Source organism: Podarcis filfolensis (assembly GCF_964270895.1).
Source record: "Podarcis filfolensis genome assembly, chromosome: 12".
Classification (NCBI taxonomy): domain Eukaryota; kingdom Metazoa; phylum Chordata; class Lepidosauria; order Squamata; family Lacertidae; genus Podarcis; species Podarcis filfolensis.
The window spans coordinates 29,577,734-29,600,792 of record NC_139614.1 but is presented as its reverse complement, the minus strand read 5'-3'; the positions used below and the strand labels follow the sequence as shown (position 1 = coordinate 29,600,792).

Genomic DNA, 23,059 nt, shown 5'->3' with positions numbered 1-23,059 from the left:
TTAGTACCTGAAGCGGATATTATATAGCAAGGAAGGTGAACCTGCAGCTGTCTAGATTAGGCTGGACTCCCCCCTCCCATCAACCCATAGCCAATGTGGACAGAGATGATGGGATCTATAACCCATCAACATGTGATGGGCCACACCTTCCACAGCCCACAAATTTCTTTACTCTCTTTTCAGTATGGCGATTCACAGAATCACAGAATTGTAGAGTTGGAAGGGACCTTGAGAGTCATCGTCCAATCTCATTTGTTTACAGTGTTACGTGCAGATCCAGCTGTCCAGATATCTGAATCTGTGGTGTGTGCTTTGGGTACCAATTCCGGGTGTTTGGATAAGCAGATTTTCCACATGACAAGTGTTTGGATAGCAGGGCCTTGTGTGAGCAAATAAGCCAGGAGACCCAAGGGCAGACGTGATCTTGAGAGGATGGTGCCCACCTGCCTCAAGACACACACCTCCCCCTGCCCCACCAGGCATTTTGTTCTCTCTCAGTGGCCCCTTGCAGCCTCATTGGAAATTTCCAAAGGATATGGAATCATATGTAAGAGTTTACAAGGAAAGAAGAAAACTAATTGTTGTGCAAAGCTTCTTGACTAGCAAAATGCACCTCTGCAGGGAAGGGCAGAGAGGTGTATGGAGACATTGGCAGCCGCACCATCCTGCCAGCTATGACATTGTTTATGTCAATCTGTGATAATGGGCTGTATGGACAACTGACCTCCTGCTCTGCTCTGATGATGCACAGCTCATAGGATTCAACCATAAACAACCATTTGTTTATCAAGGGCACTATACTGTTTTGAGCGGCTTGTGAATGGTGCTGGTAATAGTCCTAATCTAGAGACACACACTGGGTAATCTGTGCATGGAGTGACGATGACGATGATCGTTGCTGTTACTGCAGTTTCCAGGTGATAATCCCATGCCTTCCAACTGGCCTAGTCAACTGGTGCCCTTGTTTTCGTACCTGGGAAACATTGGAGAGACCTTGGCAAAAATGGTCTTTTGTGTGTTCCCACACTTGTGAAAGATTTCCTTTGCTTCACAAGAGCAGCACCCTGTAACTGGTCTTCCAGATAGTGATAGATTTTCCTGAATGTGTTTGAGCTGCGGTGAGTCTATAACAAGCCCAACCAGATCCACTGCGAGATGGATGGTTATTTCCTGCCTCAAGGTTCAGAGGCACTGTATACCGTTTGCTGGAAACTGCAAGAAGGGAGAATGCTCTTGTGCCCGGGTCCTGCTTAGAGGTTTCCCAGAGACATCTGTTTGGCCACTGTGAGTACAGGATGCTGGACTAGATGGGCCATTGGCCTGATCCAACAGGCTTTTCTTATGTTCCTGGGTAGTTATGACTGCATCATATGCCCTCAGACCCTGGACACATACTCTAGGGAGTTCCTATCAATGGAAAAACAAGTCAGAGGGTAAGCAATTCAAGAACCCCACATTATGTCAGAAGTGGTTGTAAAAACCCCTCTTTTCCAGGTTTAACAAGTTGTTTGCAGTGTGGATGTGCACAAACACACACACCAGGGTGGGAAATGTCTAGACATAAGGAGTGGCAGTAAAGAACCGAGCTCTATAAGTGAGGCAACATATGTATATAAAGAGATTTCCTGGAATAGGAACTGTTGACTGGAGTAGTTAAATGCATGCATGGCCTTATTGAAACCAATGAAATAAATGTAGCCCTGGTGCTTTTCTTACCCCTGTGCTCTGTGCACTGTGTCAGGCCGTGAGCATTGCGACACTCTGCTGGTGGCTGGCAGGGGCACATTTATGACCTGTTTCCCATTGGCCAGCTCATCCTAGAATAACACCATCAACAGCTAGGCAAGGACAGAAGTCAAGTTATCTGAAAGAAAGCACAGCTGTTTGGTGATACTGCACAGTGTGACACTGGTTTATTGAAGACGCTTCCCTGTGAATATTAATGAACAATGCCTGCTTTGTTTTGATGATGACAATATATGAATGAGGGTGGCTTTTTTTTGGCTATTATTAGCCAGACTTTTTCCAAAACAGCTTAATTCTTTATTGTGGGGCATTATATTATCCTTTTCCCGATGGAGAAGGGCTCATTGACACAGAGTACCAGTTCAGCATGTAAATGCCTCAGGTTCAGCTTCTGCCAACTTCAGATAAGACTAAGAGAAAATCTTACCTGAAACTCTAGACAGTTGCTGCCAGTCTGTGCAAATAATCCTAAGCTAGATGGATCAGTGGTCTGACTTAGTACATCTCCTCTTGGTCCTATATTGGGAATATTTGAAGAAAAGTGCAGGCAAACCATTTTTCCCGTTGAAGGCCAGAATTCCATGAAGGTAATGGGGGCAGCATGCAGGTAGGCAGGGCCACATACAAAAGGCTACCTGGCTTCCATTTTTACCATGGCTACCGCAGAGTAGATTTCCCAGTCCTAGGCAGGTCTACTTAGAACTAAACCCCACTGAGTTTGATGGAGTACCACAAACCAACTACTGTCCAGGAAAATAAATAAAAGCAATTGCTTTGCTTTCTGATTTTAATGTGGTGTACATATAGAAATCCTGAAAAGGAAGGAAGGAGAAGAAATGGACAGGAAGGAAGGAACGTGGATGGGATGGAAGAACGGGGCAGCTTCAGGACACATCAGGGGCCATATAAAATGAGATCAGGGGCCACATGCAGCCCCCCCCAGATTGTGTTGTAAAAGAAGCTCCAATTGGGATGTGTTAATATGAAGATTTACAAAGGCAATTGCTAAAATTGTGGCAATTTGCTAGATAGTATTTCCCTCCCACATTTGTTCCAGTGGTTAGGAGAGTTGGAAAACTGTTGATGTTTGGATTGGAGAACCATTGTGGGTATAGTCTTAAGAATGCTGGATCTCAGCCCAAGATTCTAGGTACTGCTAGGCTATAAATCTGGCTAGGTGGCTTTGGAAAAGCTGTTTTCATTCCATTTAGCCTACCTCACAAGGGTTTTCTGAAGCTTGCTCAGGCTTCCCCAGCTTGGTGCTTGGACAACAGCTTCCACCATCCCATTCCATTGAGCATGATAACTGGGCTGATGGGAATTGTAATCTGGGGGCGAGCGGGAGAGACACCAGGTTCAGGGAGGCAGGCTAGATTGTCACTCTGAGCTCTTTGGAGAAGGGATGGGATATAATTTTTTAAAATTGCATAAAGATAGTGTGAGGAAGGAAGACACACATCAAACGCATGCTAGTGCCAATAATAGCTTTTATGCCTTCTTTTAAAAGGCAAACTGAAACAACAGATATGACAAGGGGATTATGTTAAGGGTCTGGGAATGTCAGCTGTGTCACTCAGAGAAGCATTATGTCTACTGGAAAAGCAAAACTGCTTCCTCCCCATCCGCAATGAAAGACAGCTCTGTGCTGTATGAGTTGTATCATGGCCTGCCTTTTCAAAGTGTTTTGCATATATTCCCAGTCTTTTCATTTCAGCTCCAGTTCACCTTTAACCACCAGCTTGTGCCATTCTCAAGTTTGAACTCTAATGCAGCTGGAGAGCAAGTTTTATTAGGCTCTCGGTCGAGATGCTTTTGCAGATGTCTGTTGAGATGGTTTGTATTTTTGTAAACAGTGGATGACTCCTCGGCATTAAGAGAGTGACCCTGTGTTTACTGCAAGAGCTGCACACAGTAAATGTGGCTGTTCTCCACCCAAAAAAGTGACAGGAGCCTATTTGCAATTGATTTACAGTGATGCAGCATCTGTGAATTGAGACGATGAATCTTGCCAGGGAAAATAAATTCAGAAGCTAGCCAAGAATGAATATCCAAGGCAATTTTCTTATCCGCGGAGTACAAGGGTACCTGAAAATCAAGGAAACAAGCAAACCCTGATTGAAATGATTGATAAAGAACCATGTGTGGCAGGTATCTTGGGCAAATAAAAATCCTCTGTTGGCTATCTTGACAAACCTTCAGTTCTTCAGAAAATCCTTACCCTTTTCCTTACCATAGCACCCAAGGGCAACATTTGGTATACCAGATCACATCAATATACAGTTATAATACTAGGAATATATCCATAGTTATATACAAAACAACACCAACCAAACCCAATAGTTGGCAGCATCTACTGCAGCAGTAGGCAATATGCCCACCAAATGTTGCTGGACTCCAGCTCCCATCAACCACAGCCAGCATAGCCAATGGTCAGAGGGATGGGAGGTGGGGTCCAACAAAATCTTGAGGCCACCACATAGGCTACCCCTGATCTACTGGGTTAAAGTGCAGTTGGGTGCTTTTGTGCTAATAGAAAAGAGGTGGCGGTTTTGGTTTAGAGAGTCAGTGTGATGTAGTAGTTAGAACTAGGAGCTGGGAGACCAGGGTTCAAATCCACACTCTGCCATGAAACTCACTGGGCACCTTGAGTAGGAAAAGAACCATGTATGCCACTTTGAGCTCCTTGGAGGAAAGATGGGATATAAATGTGGTAAAGAAATGAAGATAAGGAAATCTCACTTTGCCAACTTCCAATCTCTGGTGGATCAACTCTTCTTAAGGGTGAGTGTAGCCTTTCTCATCAGCTTGACTGGGAAAACCAAGATATTAATTATGTGTTATATTAGCTTAGTTAGAATCCCCTTCCCAAATGACAGCACACAAATTTATTCAGTGCTTTTTTCCTGCACAAAAAGAAGAAGATGGGGAAGCTCACCACAAAGTTTGTTTGTACAGTATATTGCACAACTAGTCACACTGCTTTCCCGCCGGGCAGTGGCTAAATGTAAGATGTGAATAATAAACTCCAGCAGAAATGATCTGGATTAGAAATGGCCACGTCTTTATTGATTACTGATATAGGTGATTTTTTGGCTCAGACATTGGGTGTTCTAGGCCCACCCACCCACCCACCCCTCGATCAAAAAATCAGTTATTTGATTTTAAAAAGGTAAAGGAACTCAGTTCCCTTGAGTTCCTGCTCAAAACACCCTCTGGATTTACACATGGTAGGCACAAGTTATTATTGATGCTTTCTGTTCATTCCCCTGGAATCTATGGGATAAAGTGTGGTATACAAATGGTTTAAATAATAAATATAGATTTTTTTGGGGGGGGGTGTTGTATCCAATGGTGTCCCTCCACTAATGGGAGCTTGTTGTCTTGAAAGAGGCTTTATTCAGTGGAACAGCAAAACAAAGCAATTTTTCCACACTCACCCCTCCCTGTAGTCTTAACCATCTATTCCTAGTCAGGGGTAAAATCCAAGTCTGCTCAATGAAATCTTGCTCCTTAGAAATGAAAGCATTTCAGAGGATTATATGTAATTCCTCAAAGCTTGACATGATCTTCATGACAGCATGTAGTATTGAACCACCCTTGAAATCTTGCGCAATACAGTCAGAAGGAGCCACATATAGGCTGCCTTTCTGCTCTGACACTTCCATGGAGTGTTGAAAAGAAGATGAGACTATTACATATTTATAACCGACAAACCCTGGATTGTGTTTATTTCTTTGATAGGATAATGGGATGCCATGCAACAAATCCAGCTTTTCTCAAATCAATAGTACCACTAGTAGAATAACATTGCTGGCGCTTAGAAAGACCAGCAATGTATTTTCTTGCTATGGAAAGATATTTGATTTGTGGGTACCTTTAGTCATGTCAACACTGCCCTTGTGTGCATTAATTGTTACCTACTCAGGTAAGCATTCATGACAGGAGTCTAATAGCATTAGAGCTATACTGTCTGTGTTATCAATTCCCTCACAAACTGTTGTGTATGTGAAGCCACAAGAGGATGGGAAATAATTGGGTATGATTGTGGCATAGTTATCACTGGTGAGTGTGATAATGATTTGCGCTTGTGCTTGTCACACAGCAGTTTCCAGGATACTGCAGATGCCTCTTCTTTTTGGGATAAATAAGAAACAGCTGTGTTCTCAGATACCATTGTGTGGTAACTATTATGGGTAGTAGATATTGACTTTCTAAACAGCAGCTAGCGTTAAGAGTCTCCTTTATCCCTTTAATCCATTTAAAACCTTACCAGCACTCATTTACCAAATAAAACCTGATAGTTTCACCTCACAGGAGATTCCGAAGACATTCGCAAACATGCCGTCTAGTTGGGAAGCTTTCAAAATCATCATTGCTCAGACTTCAAAAAATGAACTATAATTACTTCCCAATTTGAATGGGATGCACAATGGGATGCCTCTGTGGTCAATATCTCAGATAAAAACCCAGAATCCATTGATCTGTACCTAGAAGCGGCAGATATACATATGTAAGAATGTTGCATCCATATTGGGCCATCCATCGGCAACAGGGGTAGAAAAGGCGTATTGAGATTGTACCTTCTCAGCAGTCTTGGTGTCCAGCCCAGGGTTGAGATCTAGGGAAAGAGAGTGATGGACAGGGACCTGGGAGATCCGGATTCAAATCCGCAGCCACTCACAAACCTCACTAGGTGATCCTGAACCAGTCGTTGTCTCTTAGCCTAAACTACCTAACAGGGTTGTTGTGAGGACAAAAGGGAACAGGGAGAACCACTTTAGACTCCTTGGAGGAAAAGTGGGATACAAATGTAAAATATAAACTAATCCAGATGGTAAGTGAGTTATTATGCTAGCTCTATCTTAGGTAGCATTTTCTTTGAACTGTAGTACTCAGAACTGAAAACCAAATCCATTTATATTTAGGGCAGTAATTTGCAGCTTTGGTTCACCTTTAAAGCTGAACATACATCAAGGGGGAAAAGCAGTCGACCACATTTATCCTGTTGGTATCAGCTGCCTCATCTGCTGATTTTAAAATAATGATATGATTCAGCAAACTGCAAGTGGAAATAACAAAGGGGCTCAGTCTAACTTGATCTCACCACTGCCTCGGGCGATAATTATTAGATACAGAGAGGGACATGAAATAGCCATTGAAAGGAAGAAAGGAGATGCAACGCTGATCCAAATAGGTAAGTTTAATTAAATCAGAAATGCATACAGACAAATGACAATTAACACCGCCCACATGAATATTCCCCTTCGCCCATCAGCGATTGCAAGAAAGCTATTGTAATAAAGTACAATAGGAAATCAAGTCAGACAGTAATTCACAGAAATACTTCAATGAGGTCTGCCCCGGGGGAAGTGACATAAACAACTGTAACAAAGCATATCATCATAGATAAATGCAAACCTCTCCCCAGTGGTACAGCAATACATAGCACTATCCCTCTCAGGCACCACCAATGATTTTAGTTACTGTTTACCACTTTGGTAGTATTTAGTATTAAAAATGATTTGCTCTCCTGAAATCAGTAATTGCCATAACTGCCCTCTTAAAGTGCATTATTCATAAGCTCATTTTAGGATCCGAGATGGCACCTTGCTTAAGGAATTGAATTTATTATTGTTCAGGGATTTTCAAATACACTTGCCTGTGTTCAAAGTCCAGTCTTCTTTCTGTTGGATTGCATAGGCTGTTCCTGAATCTGTAGACTCATATAGAAGAGAATGGAACCAAAGGCTGCCTAATTGCAGCCAAAGCTATGAAGCACATTCCTCAGATGAAAATAAGGACATTTCTCACTCCTCACCCAACTGACCCTCCTCAACACCCCCCCACTTTTGTCCTCCCTGCAGAGCATTTCATATCAAAAGAAGGGTGAGTGCCGCTACCACGAAACACCTGCCCTCCACTGTTCTGATAAAACCCCTTAATCCCAATTTTATTTTATTTTGCTCTTTGGTAGTGCAGAATTCAGCAGCCAGGTTGCTCACCGGAGCAAGACGGTTTGAGCATATCACACCGACCCTGATCCAACTTCACTGGCTACCAATTAGTTTCCGGGCCCAATTCGAAGTGCTGGTTTTGACCTATAAAACCTTCAATGGCTAAGGACCGCAATACCTCAAGGACCGCCTCTTTCCACATGAACCTACCTGGACCCTGAGATCAACTTCTGAGGCCCTTCTTCGTGTGCCGCCTCCTCGAGAGGTCTGGAGAGTGGCAACACGAGAACGGGCCTTCTCTGCAGTGGCTCTCCATCTGTGGAATGCTCCCTCCCGGAAAGTTCACCTGGCACCTTCATTATATACCTTTAGGCACCAGGCAAAAATGTTCCTTTTTAACCAAGCCTTTGGTTGATCATATTGACATCCAACACCCTTTTAGAATGTGGCTTTTTGCAGGGACGGTTACAGTGGTACCCTGGTTAAGAACTTAATTCGTTCTGGAGGTCCATTCTTAACCTGAAACTGTTCTTAACCTGTTCTTAACACTTTAGCTAATGGGGCCTCCCGCTGTTGCCGCACCACCGCCACACGATTTCTGTTCTCATCCTGAAGCAAAGTTCTTAACCCAAGGTAATATTTCTGGGTTAGCGGAGTCTGTAACCTGAAGCGTCTGTAACCTGAAGCGTCTGTAACCCGAGGTACCACTGTATTGGGTTACTACTTTTGGTTTGATTTTATATGTTGCGGTCTTGTTGTGAACCACCCCGAGACCTCCGGGTATATGGTGGTGTATAAGTTGAATTAATAATAATAATAATAATAATAATAATAATAATAATAGTAGAAAAACACACACCAATAAATAAATTTTAGAAACGAGCAAGATTAGACATGGATGCACAAAGCATTAAAAAAGGAAGAAGACCCCTTGAGTGCCGCTCTGCTTCCCTTTTCTTTGCACCCAGGGTGGTCCTGCCCTCTGCCTGCCCTTCCAAGATGGCACATCACTTGGGGCTGGGCCTCGTTGGCAGGAACCTCTCTTCCTCCTTGCCCACTCTCCAGCAGCTGCTACAAGCTGCCGAAGGGAATTCCGTGCCTCTCCCTGCCATGGTACCCCTTCTGAAATAAGCCATAAGCCTTTTCTGCGTCAAAAAGGTTCTACCACAAATGCAGCACAGTAGATGCTACAGCAAAGGGCAACATGATACCACAGTAAAATGGATATCCGGGGCCTTAGTGAAAAATTGATAAGAGAGCAGAACCTAATCTTTAAAAATGGGACCCATAACTTGTTCCAGTGTTCGTTTAAGGCACTGTGGTTACTTCATATAACATTTAGAACGGAAATAAAATTTAGATTGGTAGGGAGGCATGAGACCGGTGTCTCTATTATGAAGCAGTCTCCGTTTATTTATTGGGTGTTTTAAGTTTGCTCTGCTATTGTGCCTTATAGCTAGTAGTATCCTTGGCTGAATTTCCTTCTTGCTTACATTTTTAAAAGTCATGATAAAGCTCTGAATAAAACTCATGCAGCTTATGGACTTTTATTGGAAGTTAAAGCACTCTTCAAGCGGCTTGACATTTTATGGCTTCTGTTTTTACGTCTCCCTCTCTGAAAATGAAGGCCACCGATGTGTGCATTTTGTGTTCTGGAACAGGGTCGCGTCCCCTTCTGTCACAGTCCACCTTGTTTTGTGATGGCGCACCCGTGGCTGGAGGAGAGAGATATGGCCACTTGTTCATGTAGAAACATGGCAGAGATGAACCGTGAAAGGTTGTGCTTTATAGGACAGCACATTCTGAACTTTCCTTCCCCATCCCTCAACTCGCATGAGCAAATCCTTCAAAAGCCCCATGTAAATGGACCGTAACTTTTGGATTTGGTCTCCAGAAATGTGTATCAGCTATTTAGGTTCATTCCCTCCCCCTTAATATGCTTTCATTTTTTATTATTATTCCCACCTCTACTCAAAGCGAATAAGTATTAGAATGCATCCTCACAATATCTTAATATCAGCTGTTGTTGCCTCGATTTTCTCCGGTGGTTTAAATTATCCTTCATGCCAGCTCGGGAGGTCATTTCCTGCCAAGTCAGAATACTGCTGCAGGTGAAAGAGCAAGTCTGTGTGTCAGGGGAGAGATTGAAATTGATACTGAGATGAAACACATTGAAACTGATAGAAGAGATTAAAGTAGAGAGAATCAGGACATAGTGCCCCCCTCAAAACAATATCATCTGCAAGATTTATACTACAGTGGTACCTCGGGTTAAGTACTTAATTCGTTCCGGAGGTCTGCTCTTAACCTGAAACTGTTCTTAACCTGAAGCACCACTTTAGTTAATGGGGCCTCCTGCTGCTGCCATGCTGCTGGAGCACGATTTCTGTTCTCATCCTGAAGCAAAGTTCTTAACCCGAGGTAATATTTCTGGGTTAGCGGAGTCTGTAACCTGAAGCGTATGTAACCCGAGGTAACCTGTATGTCTTGCAAACATAAAATCTTCACAACTAAAGAGCTGCACTACAAGGAACTGTTAGGCTATGTATAAAGGAAACTAGCATAGAATAGAACCCAATTTTGAACAGAGAAGCTATGAGGGCTTAAAAGGGGGGATCAGTCATGAAAGTACCGTATTGGCCTGAATATAAGCCACACTTTCCTCCCTCCAAATTCCTACCGTGAAAAGTTAAAGTGCCGCTTAAATTCACTACCTTACAAAAACTGGCTTTTACAATATCGCTGCTGAAACGGACATATGGTAAAATGGAATGGGTGGAATTTTAAGGGAGCGGCTTCTATTCGGGTATTCTCTCCCCCCCTGAATTTTAAAGGTGTGGCTTATATTTGGGTGTAGCTTATATTCGAGCCAATACGGTACTTTTGCTCGTATCCTGCTTGTTGGACTAGATGGATGATTGGCCTGAACCAGCAGGCTCGTTATATGTTCTTGGTTCTTAATTCTTTAAAATTTTGAATTTTGCTGTTGTAATGACCAAGTTAACACATTAGGGTCAGCACATTGTTTTGAAAAATGCTTCACCCTATAATCTCTTTTAAAGAAAAAGCAGTTTTTGGGGGACCCAATCGAGTGCTTCACTCTTGATCTGGATTGGGGCCCTGAGTTGGTTTCCTGTTGAAAATACTCTCCCCCTGTGCACGCCCCCCCAGCTTACATTCACACAGTTCCCAGATGAGCTGTTTGCACTAAATCAGGACTTGGGTGTGTGTGTAGGAACAGCTGCTTGATCCAGTGGCCCTCTTCTTCACAGGTAAGTTCTATGCATGGAGAACACCTGAACGGTTGTATCTTTATACCTGTAGTCTCTTTTCAAGTTTTGCTTGAAAAGCTCCAAGAAGCTCAAGGTGTCATGCTGTACATAGTCCCCCCCCTAATTTTATATTCACAACAACCCAGTGGGTTAGGCTGAGAGATGATGGTCGGTCCAAGGCCACCCAGTGAGCTTCATGGTCAAGTGAGGACCAGAACCCTGGTCTCCCAGGTCCTAGCCGGACACTCAAACCTTGCTGGAATAATGCACCATGTATGAATGGTGCTGTTTTGGCTACATGAGAATCTACACTTGGGGAATGAATAAGTTCTTATTAAGGTGTCATGAATTGCATGTGGACTAGAAATTCCCTGTGGTCAATTCTTGGAGGACCGGGGCAACCTAATTCATAACTAAGTTCTTGAAATGAAATCCATTTAGATCAACTGATGTCCAAGAGACCAAGCAGGCTTAAACCCAAAAGCATCACCCTCCCTGAATTTTGGATCAGGCTGAAATAAAGCAATGCTGAAAAGGGGACTCCAAACACCATAGCAACAAGTAGTCCATAAAGGAGGATACTACAGTAATTTATTGACAGGCGCTCTAGACATTAATCTAATGATTTACCTCAATGTTCACAAAAGAAGATGCGGGACAGATGCTGGAAACAGACAGAAATTTCCCTTGAGAGGAAGAAGAAATACTGAGGGAAATCAGGATCATGCCAGAACAGATGATCAGGATATTAGATTGTCTGAAGATTAACAAAGCTCCAGGGCCAGATGGAATCTATCCCGGAATTCTGAAGTGGGAAGAAAAGATAAGAGATATGCAGAACCATTGGGGTGTGGTAGATGGATTGTGGGGTAAGAGGGTGAGAAGGTATTTTTAAAAATCTGTATAAAGTATTTAAGGGAATGAGAAAAGGTCTGGGAATTAGGTTTTATATGCCTCATTTCTGCAGTAAGTAAGTGATCGTGAGTGCTAATCATCAGGCTCTTGCAAGGAGCCATGATTTAATTAAGGTCAGCATGGATTCATAAAGGGAGATTTCTTTAATATTATAATTGGTAGAAGAAAGCAAATTAAAAGCTGGTTGTGTGGAAGACACAGGCATAATTAACATAGAACTCTGTGCACATAGTCTTTAAAGGGTAAATCTTTTAACACAAAAATCTGTGCTGCTGCTGTTGTGGTAATCTGATTTTAAGAAGAACCACCCCACCCTGGTCAGATAATTCAGGAATTCACAATGGCTCAAACCCAGGCTACACAGTAACAGGCAGTGATGTAGTCACAAAAATCTCCCAGCAAAGCATACAACCACAGATTTTATTAGAAGAATGTAAAGAGAAACTAAGGATGAGTTTCAAGCCAGTGCTTGAAGGAAGGCATTTATTATTATTTACTACCATTTGAAGAGCAATCAATCACATACCCGCCAACATCCCAGTGATGCAAATTGGGACACGACCCGGCCCCTCAACACACTTAAAATCAGCCCCCCCACCAACACCTACCTGCCGCTCTGCAGATACATCCAACCTCCTCAGTGATCCCCATTCCCACCAGACACCTTGGCGGACGCCTTGCCCCTCTCATGCACAGGAAGCCTACTTTGACTGAGTCAAACCAATGACTCAGCTTAGACTAGCTTAGCATTGTCTACACAGACTGGCAGCGGCTCTCCAGGGTTGCTAGGCAGGAGTTTCTCCCAGGCTTACTTGGAGGTAGCAGGGATTGAACCTGGGACCTTCTGCATGCAAAACAGATGCTCTACCAATGAGATCAATGGACTAGTCCTTTTCCTGATGAATATATGCAGTATATACACATGCATAAATATGACAACTTAAGCAGGTCAGCCTGATGGACATATGCTATCATGCATCCTTGGACAGCAGTGATTTTAAATATTATTGGCTGCTTATGACCTCTTTTGCTGTACAAACATGGCTTCCCGCTCCTCTTCCTCAGTTCAGAGCTATGCCATCTTATAAAACCATGTGTAGGGAATTTTTCTGAACACAAAAAGATTTGAGGTGGGCAGATGGCTTGTATTTGGGCAAATGCATACATTGCAAAACTTGGGCTAAGTTTTAGGGCAGAGAGTGGAGGAAGTCGTTATAGTGGAATCCTTGTTGGGGGCAAATTCTGTGTCATCATATGGCTCTACTCCCAGGAAATTGATTAGGAAAATTGTGCAAAAAATAATAATCAGCCAAGGTATTGTGCACATTTGCTCTAGTAACATGTGATGAATGAGCACATGTTCTGATCTGCAGACGAATGGTAATAAATCAAAGAGTGAGGCCTGGGAGAGTGAGCGAGCAAGAGAACATTTTAACCCACAGATGCTTTGTACAATCTCAGAAATTCAGACGAGCAAATTACTTATCCAGTTAATTTACAGCTACTGTAGAAGCAACGAATTCTTCTTCTTCTAGTTCTTCAAATCTGAGTAATGCCTTACTGGCTAAACTGCCTGAAAAACACTAATTAGGATCTTGAGGAGAAGCTGGAGCTTTGTGTAGCCCTCATCTCTCCTCAGAATGCTTAACAGCAATAAAGGGAGCATACAGTCGGGGAAAGACATCAACACAAGTATTGAATACCAGTCAGAGGACATTATTCAACTGTTGCATATATACGGTAAAAAAACACCAAACCCTTCAACTTGAGAAACTAGGCATTTGTCTATGTCACTTTTAAACATACACTATATTAAACTTAATTGCAGAGGAGGGCATCCTTATAAAATACACATAGTTCAATAATTCTTACAAAGCAAACACTATATACTGGAAACAAAACTGATACCAGATAGAGCAAACTTTTTGTCACTAAACAACCGTAGTGTTATTTTAGATTTGGAATGGGTGACTCTGTCAATTTTGGCTTCTCATTTTGCCAGTCTTAAATTCAGTTCTCCACATTTCTACATTAGCTTCCATTTTTTAAAAAAAATGTTCATGAATATTCACCAGCATTTTAATGCAAATTTCTCCCAAAATACACATGTTTGTATGCAGTTTTTCCTATTATACACATTTTTGCAAAGTAAGTTCCCCAGATAAGATGCATTTTTATATGCTATTTTCACTAAGATATGCATTTTAATGGACATTTTATTCCAATCTATGCATTTTTATACACATTACTAGGCTGGAGAGCCGCATTGCAAACTTCAGAGAAGTGTGAATTTTTGAAGGATGGTGGGGTTACAGTTTGTGTGATGCTTTGGAAAGTGTGAAATTGGTAGGTTCACCTTTAAATGAAAACTAAATCAAATGTTCTTCCCCATCCTTACCTGAGATTTTGGGAGGACTGTCTGGAATCAGAAAGTGCCAGAACAACAGCAACCCCAACAAGCAAGAGGAAGATCCCATGCTATATAAATATGCTGAAGGAACTATGCAGAAGACAGGATATGAATAAGAGACCAAACAAGACCCTAGCCCAGCCACTGAGTCTCTCAGTTATGCCAGTCTTGAGTTGACCTAGTGAAAAATGACAGAACATTCTGCACTGCTTTTGACACAAGCCAGCAGGGTTTGGGAAGTGGTGGTAGATCTGCCATGTTGCTCCTCCCCCCTTGCAACCCCACTTAGGGCTGCTCTGCTAATTTATACAGGGCTGGCCCAATACATTTTGGCACCTGAGGCAAACCACAAAATAGCACCCCCCATTTCCAACAGGAAAGAAGGGGTGAGTGAAGATCCATATCAGGAACAAGGGGGAATAAAGACCTACAGCAGGATCCGCTGCCCCTGTGAATCCTGCTACCTGAGGCAGTCTTCTCACCTTGCCTCATGGGTGGGCTGGCCCTGCATTTATGGCTCACTATTCTTCCAAGGAGCTCATCATGGCAAATAAGGTGGTCCTCCAATGCATCCTGTTGTACCTCAGAAGAACCAGGTGAGATAGACTATGAAATGAGCTTCCAGAGTGGGTGGGAATCTATTATATCCAGGTTGGGGTGTGTGTAGAATCTGCAACCTCCCATATATTTGTTAGACTACATCCAGTGATATATGGAAGTCATCAAACCTTTTCCCACTCAGTAGCCAAATGCACTGTTTGCACTTGTAACAGTGCCCCAGCACTGGATTTTTAAGGAAAAACTGAATTGGAGTGGGTGGTTTACAATGGAAAAGAGGTGAATGTGTGTGGAGGTGGTATTCCTTAATTCACTGGCCACTTCTCCAAATTCCCTTCTTCCGCCTCCTTTTGTTCTCCAAATGCATATCTTCAAGGGCAAACCCACCTTTGGAAATCAGGGGTGAGTTAAAAACGACAAGGATATGTGTGTGTGAGATTGGGAGCAGAGAAATGATGACAAGGAAAAGCCCCTCAGAACAGAGTTTCCTGGGTAAAAGAAGATGGCCTCCACTCTCCCCTGCTGGAAGTTTACTCCACTCTGAAATATTGCCAGAACAAAACCAGACAATTTTGAGGAAGATGAATTGGCTGAGAAATAGTCCTTGTCTATTTGGTCCACCCATAGCAGTGTGAGCTTCACTCCTTAATGAATAATGTTTCCCATTGTTTTATAATTTTCGGATCTTCCAAAAGTCAGGGTACCTTCTCTACTTTAGCAGTCAGTACATGCTTTTTGCAATTTTGTGTCCCTAGAAGCATATTCTTTGAATTTCACCTCCAAAAGAAATGAAAAAAAATCAGGTTGGGTGTTGTCAGAGAGCATATTCAGATGACCAGGGCATCATGTACTCTTCAGCATGTGACAAATTCTTTTTACCACTTGTCAAGATACGTTGCCCCATGGGGGGAAAACATCATGCTAGGGTAATTTGACCACTTCTATGAGTTTAAAAGCAATGCTACAGCTGGAATTGTAGATCAGCCATCACCAAACTGGCTGCCTTCAGATGTTTTGGCTGGATGGCACTTATAGGGATTGTAGCCCAAAACAGCTAGAGGGCACCAGGTTGGCATAGGCTGCTTTAGATCTAGAACTTGCATGGCCATTGTCTTGAATATCTGTTGTCTGTTGACCAAAACAACAATGGAAAAGTATTCACCATTCAATACCAGGGAGTTAATAATATGCGTAACATGACAAGATGCATTCTGCTTTGACTCTTGTTCCATCATCAGCATAACCAGCAATGTTTTCATGCCAGAAATAATATTGTAGGTGTTGGCTGATGTACAAAGAAGAAAGAATACCATTTAATTTGCGGATCTCAATTTGCACAGCTAGCGGGTGGGAAGGCCTTGTTTAGATTTGTCAACAAAAAAAGCTGACATAAAGGCACTGATGAGAAATATGGAATGCCAGAACGCGTACTACTTTGTACAGGCAATTTGCTAACCAGAACATCCTTGTTGTTTCCTTGTCTAGTGTTACGGTGTTGTTTATTTGCAAGTGGCTCCCCCAACCTCCGCTCTACACTTTTCTAAATGTAATTTTTCTCTTAGTCTCCTTCTTAAATGTGTTTTTCAGCTTTCCTGTTACTCTGTCCAAGTGAAAAATGACCCTTTCTCAATGATGTGATATTGGCAAAGAAACTCAAGCATTTATCTGCAGATAGCAATAAGTAGTTTCGGAGACTTTTCTATACTATTTCTTAATCTTGTATAGATTTACGGTATGTTGGGCATCCAGTGAGGAGGAGGAGGGGGGAAACCAACTAATTGAGGGCCTCAGTTCATAACAACATGCTTATTATTAGGTGATCACTTAATTAGATTTTTTACTTTATTCCAAATACACAAGTACTTATGTTATAACATTCTGTGCTGCCTTGGCTGGCATTTAAATGATAAACCAAGAATAAGAAATAGAAGGCCAGCATTGTTGAGGGAGGTAGCTTACATAATCAGCCCCCAAATTACTTATATAGATAATCAGTTATATAGGGAAAAGTAAATGTAGTAAGGCTGTGAGAGAAGTCATATCTAGGGATCTTGATATTTATTTATTTTAACACAGGATGTTCATGTAACAACAGCCCAAGCTGGACATGTTGAGCTCATCTACACTTCCTCTTGACCTGTATTTTGATCATACAATTAATTCTCAGTTCAAGAATTGAAACTCTCTTCAGATTTCCCATTCATCTGATAAGATCCAATTTGGTGGGCATAGGCACTGAGTAAGGGGATGAGGGGCCAGGCCCCCAATATTTCCTATGAAAGGGCTGCCCCCCCAAGTTCCCCACTGGCTGTGTGTGCCATGGGGCATGCTTGTGTCATGTGCACAAGCCATATCCACACAACACGCCAGCATGCCCCACAGTGTGTGTGAGTGAGGTCAGCATGCTGTGGGGCGTGCGCACATGGCTTGCTGACAGTGCATAGCCCCAGGCCCCCCTCAATCATGGGGGCAAGGTGGCACGCATGTTCATGGGCAAGATCAGATTTTTGCAAGAGACTGCTACAGAACAACAAGATAAACTCCCAGACCTGGAGGGAATTAATTGATACAGAACACAATCAAAATAGATGTCTAACGGAAGTGTGGTTGAGCCCTGAGTTTACTCGTGTGAGTGAATGTCATGGTGGGGGGAGGGAACTGACTTGCTCTGCCCCTCTGCCAGATCACTTTTCTTGTAAACAGTGTCCCTCGCAAGCTGAAAAACAAACATGTGCAAGTGAGAATGTGATTTGCAATGCTGAATAATTTCTATACTGCTTAATATATAAAACCCATCTCTAAGTGGTGTACAGAAATACAGTGGTACCTCAGCTTGCGGACTCCAGTTTCACTGCACAAAGGCAGTGTAGTGACAATAAATGTTTATTATTATTATTATTATTATTATTATTATTATTATTATTATTAGTATCATCTGTTCTGGGGCTCCGGTCGGATTCCGAGGTTTCCACAACCGGAGGGACCGCTTCTGTGCATGTGTGCGCAGCAAAACCTGGAAAAATACTTCCAGGTTTGCCACGTATGTATCCTGAAGGATACGTAACCAGAGGTGAACGTAAGTAGAGGTACCACTGTAAAGAACAACAAATATTACAAAAATACAGTTAACATATAGAAACATTGCACTAAGACATTGTTCATACATACCCCCACCCCCACCCCTCCACTCGCAGTTCCTTCTCCAGTCTCTGCCCCCTTCTCCTCCAGTGGCTTTGCATCCTGTCTTGGGTTACTGCCCATCTCTCTAGTGACTTTACATATGGGGCATTACAGGGTTCATGTGGGTGCGTGTTTACATTGTGTATTTAGAAAATGAGTCTTGATTTGCAAAGAAGTATGACAAAATTGATCTCACCAGCTGTCAAGGCTGAGGAATCTTAACTGTCATGATTTCATGTATTCAGATTAGACCAGAACAAAGCTTTGAAATGACATGGAAAGAAATAATCTAACATCCACACAAAATAAATGGGGACGGGCTTTATTTAATTTGCGTGTATGTGTGTGTATGTGTATGTATGTAAGGCATATGTTTCCCAAGACCTCTTTTTTCTCCTATATGAGTGACCTATTTTAAAATTAGAAGCTGAGATTATTAAAGGTTTGAGCTTTGGGTTCCCAATTCTTTTCTTCTATGTAAGCTCTGATTTTTTTTGTCTCTTAGTAAGAGACTTCCAGTGGGTTCAACCAAACAAAACAGAAGTCTTCGCACAAATTTGAGGGAAGGGACTTGTTTCTAAAATAGAATCAACTTCTTCTACAAATCTCATTTAAATTTCCATGTGGTGAAGAGATTTTGCTATGCTATGCAGTCAGATCACTGGCACTGGTCAATATTATGGGCACAGCCATTATCCACTTTGGGGTATGTTAGACAATACCTTTCCCCGATCTGGCATTTATGCATAGAAAGAAGCATGCCTACGTACCCACCCATGTTCTCCTTCACACAGCATACTTCCTCACACAGCACACAGTTCCCACTATGGAATTCACTTCCATAAGATGCAATGATGGCTACCAGCATGGGTGGGTTTAAGATGGGGGTACCCAAATTCATGAAGGATAAGACTATCAATGGCTACTAGTCATGATGGTTATATACTGGTATCAGAGGCAGTATGTCTGTAAATAATAATCTCCGGAGAGCATGAGAGGGAAAGTGCCAGGATTCTATGACTGCTTAAAGTTGTATAATAGTTTTGTAAATGTATGCTAGATACAACCTTTTCTTTTTGAAGAACAAATATTCAAAAACTAGCTGTTCTGTAAGATTGGCTATATATTAGTAGTTCTTCTCAAATACTTGAAAATTTCACTTCCCCTGTTTCGACTGCATCTGCAGTCGTCAAATGAATCTTCCAACCTTACCTTGCCGTGAAATGTGATGAGGTAAATCTTAAAATATTTCTCCTTTCATATAAAACTTTCCCTCCCTCCCTCCCTCCCTCCCTCCCTCCCTCCCTCCCTCCCTTCCTTCCTTCCTTCCTTCCTTCCTTCCTTCCTCCCTCTATTGAGTACTTCTAAAAAACAATGTGCCCCCCCCCATTTTGGCCTTATCTGTATCATTTTAGTGCTTTTGTTTTATACCTCACATTTTTCTCCACTTTCTTTTTTTATTCCCTTCAAGCTTAGTTTATAGTCTCTGACGGGATTCTTTCTATGCTATCTGCCAAAACATCTGTTCCTTTCACGAATAAAAAAAGCTTCCTTTCCAGAAGGTGTCATGCAGGTCTACAAAAAAACTATAACCCTTTCCTTTTTTAAAAAACACGACTTTGCCAATGTTAGACTTGTGCTGAGAAGCTTTACAGCCTTCTCCTGTCATGTCTCATTTTTCTTTATACTTTATTCAATTTACTTAATTTTTTATTTTTTATTTTGGTTGGGGGAGGGATGACTTTGCAGGGTTTGCATTAACAGCCTCACTCCATTTGAATGCCCAACTTGTATGATTCATACTTTCTATTTTTAATACTGGAACTATTCCCTGCACGGTTGATCAAAGCAGAATTTTTATGACTATTTTAAGTTTCATCATGAACTTGATGAATTGAATACAAGTTTCTAAATGCCAAATGTTCTTATCATTGGGAGCTTTGGAGATTTCCATGCAAAAACTGGCTCCTGGGCAGTTGGTTTTATTCTTTGGACACTTGTTCCCCTTATTACTCTCCTATTGCCATGACTCATGGGAAATATGTGGGCTGTACCGTATTATTGCTCTACCACAGGAGTAGCTCACCAATGGCCCTCTAGATTTTCCAGTCCCACCAGCCCTGACCATTGGCAATACTAGTTAGTGTGGATGAGAGCTGAAGTCCAACAACATGTGAAGGGTCATCTGTTCCTCATCCCTGCAATAAAATAATACCCACCAGTATGTGACAGTGTTGGTTTCCCACAGACATGGCCACTGTGAGAACAGGATGCTGGACTAGATAGGCCATTGGCCTGATCCAGCAGGCTCGTCTTATGTTTTTGTAACATCACTATGCCCATATAACCCGTTCAAGCATATTCACCATTAATTGCCTCCATAGTGGTAAGTTAATTCAGATTTCAATGACTATAAGACACTGTTCCCTTCAATTGTGCCCAGTGATTGCTTGAGTTAGTATACACTGAAAACCAGCTAGGAAAAGGAAAAAAAACATTGTTATTAGGGAAAACTGGGGATAGTCATGTTTTTACCTGCAATTCTTCCTGAGATTTACAGACTTACAGTCTTGTATTCAAAGCATGTGGCACCAAGAAGCTTTGCACAGCAGTCCACTCCAGGTCACAGGTAGCTGGTAGTTGGGTGATCTGTTTTGAACTTTTAGAAAGGCAATAAATAGGTTTTACAAGTACAGAAGCAGTATGGCCCGGGTGGCTCAGCTGGTTAGAGCATGGTGCTGATAAAGTCAAGGTTGCAGGTTTGATCCCCATCTGGGACAGGTGCATATTCCTGCATCGCAGAGAGTTGGACTAGATGATCCTTCCAACTCTACAATTCTATGATTTCTATGGAAATCTCCAGGCTGCCTCAGTATGGAGTCATACTTGAATAGCGTATCTCTGGTGCTGAAGACCAGAGCTGCGCTTAAAAATGGCTGTAAGAACATAAGAAGAGCCTGCTGGCTCAGGCCAATGCCCTACCTAGTCCAGCAGCCTGTTTGCACAGTGGTCAACCAACCTGCTGCCCATGGGAAGCCCAAAGCAGGACTTGAGAGCAACAGCACTCTCCCCATTTGTGAGTCCCAGCAAATGGCATTAAAAAGCATACTGCCTCTGACAGTGGAGGTAGGGCAGGCTTGTCCAACATGATACCCTCCAGATGTGCCCATCAGCCCCAGTCAGTATGGCTCACGGCCAGCACTACAGTCCAACATCATCTAGACGGCACCACATTGACTATTCCTTTCTTTATTGTTTTATTCATGCCAATTTACAAGTCTGTTTTTGCATCACTACCACTGTGGTGTATATACCGTAGTTTAATGTTGCCTTGTCTCCGTGTGAGCCATTATATATTTTCTTTAACTTGATTAGAGGAAAGTGTATTCATATACTGTGTCCTATGAATCTGTACTTCAGCTTAATAGCTCATAAGATCAGGTTATTGGGCATTTTTGTCTTTCCCTGTCAACAGTAAGAGAAGCTCCCTCTTTCTTTCATTGGCTTTTAAATTCCTTATAACAGATTGAGAATCCTAGAACGAACAATTCTCGCGCTAGTGGGAATTAGGGAGGTAATAACAATATATTTCAGTATCAATGGGTATTGGCTAGAGATTCTGAGCCCATTTGCTGAATTTCTGCTTTTTTGTTTTAGCACTCCGTAGCTAAAGTCACTCCACTGAAATCAAGGAGCTGCATTTACAAATCTTTCCTAATGAGGCAGTGCTCCAAATAGCAGTGCCTCCCCTCTCATGACCAGTGCTGCAATCTTAGCCATAATTACACCATAAAGGTTCTTTGGGTGACATTGCAGAAATGTAATCTTAGGCAGCAAATTCACAGGTAAAATGCAGTCGTGGCCAGTGGCGTAGCGTGGGGGGTGCAGGGGGGCCCGGCCGCACCGGGCGCAACATCTGGGGGTTAGGGCAAATCTACGGGTTAGGGGGCGCAAATCCACGGGTTAGGGGGCACAAATTACTTGCCTTGCCCCGGGTGCTGACAACCCACGCTACGCCACTGGTCGTGGCACAGCCATTTCCATCCACCCACAAGCACATGCCTGATTTTAAACATTGTCCTGGAGATGCATTACAAAACTTGATGTTTGGAGAAGTATCTTGCCCAGCTTTCCTCAGCTGGGTGTTGTTGGACTCCAGTTCCTATCAGCCCCAGCTAGCAAGGACAATGGTGATGGGAGTTGGAGTCTAAAAACATCAGGAGGGACCACCATGTTGGCTGCTTTTTTTTTAAAAAAAAACCTCATTTACAATTGTCTGGTGGCTTACAATTTATGCTAAGAAGACTAACCCCCCCACATTAAAATAATCTGAAACAATGTAACCTAAGATGACACTGGAAGGACAGATTGTGAAGCTGAGGCTCCAATACTTTGGCCACCTCACGAGAAGAGAAGACTCCCTGGAAAAGACCCTCATGTTGGGAAAGATGGAGGGCACAAGGAGAAGGGGATGACAGAGGATGAGATAGCTGGACAGTGTTCTCAAAGATACAAACATGAGTTTGAGCAAACTGTGGGAGGCAGTGGAAGACAGGAGTGCCTGGCGTGCTCTGGTCCATGGGGCCACGAAGAGTCAGACACGACTAAATGACTAAACAACAAGAAGATGACCCTTGGGGTCCCTTCCAAAGCCACATTTATTTATATATTTTAAAGATTTTGTGCACAACCCTTCATCCGCTAGTGTTCTTTGCCCCTGTTAAGAGAGATGCATTTGTAAACCCCAACCCACTGAAGCCCTAGAAGGAAACATCAAGGGACAAATTTTGCATTCACTGACCCCTGTCAATACGTTTTATTTTCCCCACAGCCTTTAATGGTAAGCAAATGGGTGCCATTGAAGGGGACAACTGAAATGTGGCCTGAAACGATCCCCTCTTTTCTGATGCCCCCAATGGCCTCAGACTTTAAGAATCAAGAGTTTTCTTACTATAGTAGCATAGTTTTATTTAGATTTTCCCCCCCCAAACACTGCTGATAATATTGGGCCAGTGTGAGGCATC

General features: G+C 42.6%; 1 protein-coding gene and 1 long non-coding RNA gene across 5 annotated transcripts in view; both read left to right on the top strand.

Moving 5' to 3' along the window:
• LOC310745892 overlaps positions 1 to 3,889 on the top strand; it is a 34,009-nt gene extending 30,120 nt beyond the window's left edge. Inside the window, exon 3 of the long non-coding RNA XR_014540434.1 lies at positions 3,719 to 3,889. This is a non-coding gene — a long non-coding RNA (uncharacterized lncRNA). The remainder of the gene's footprint in view (positions 1 to 3,718) is intronic.
• The window catches only part of NXPH1 (neurexophilin 1), a 171,669-nt gene that overhangs the window by 129,235 nt on the left and 19,375 nt on the right, over positions 1 to 23,059 (top strand). The window lies entirely within an intron of this gene.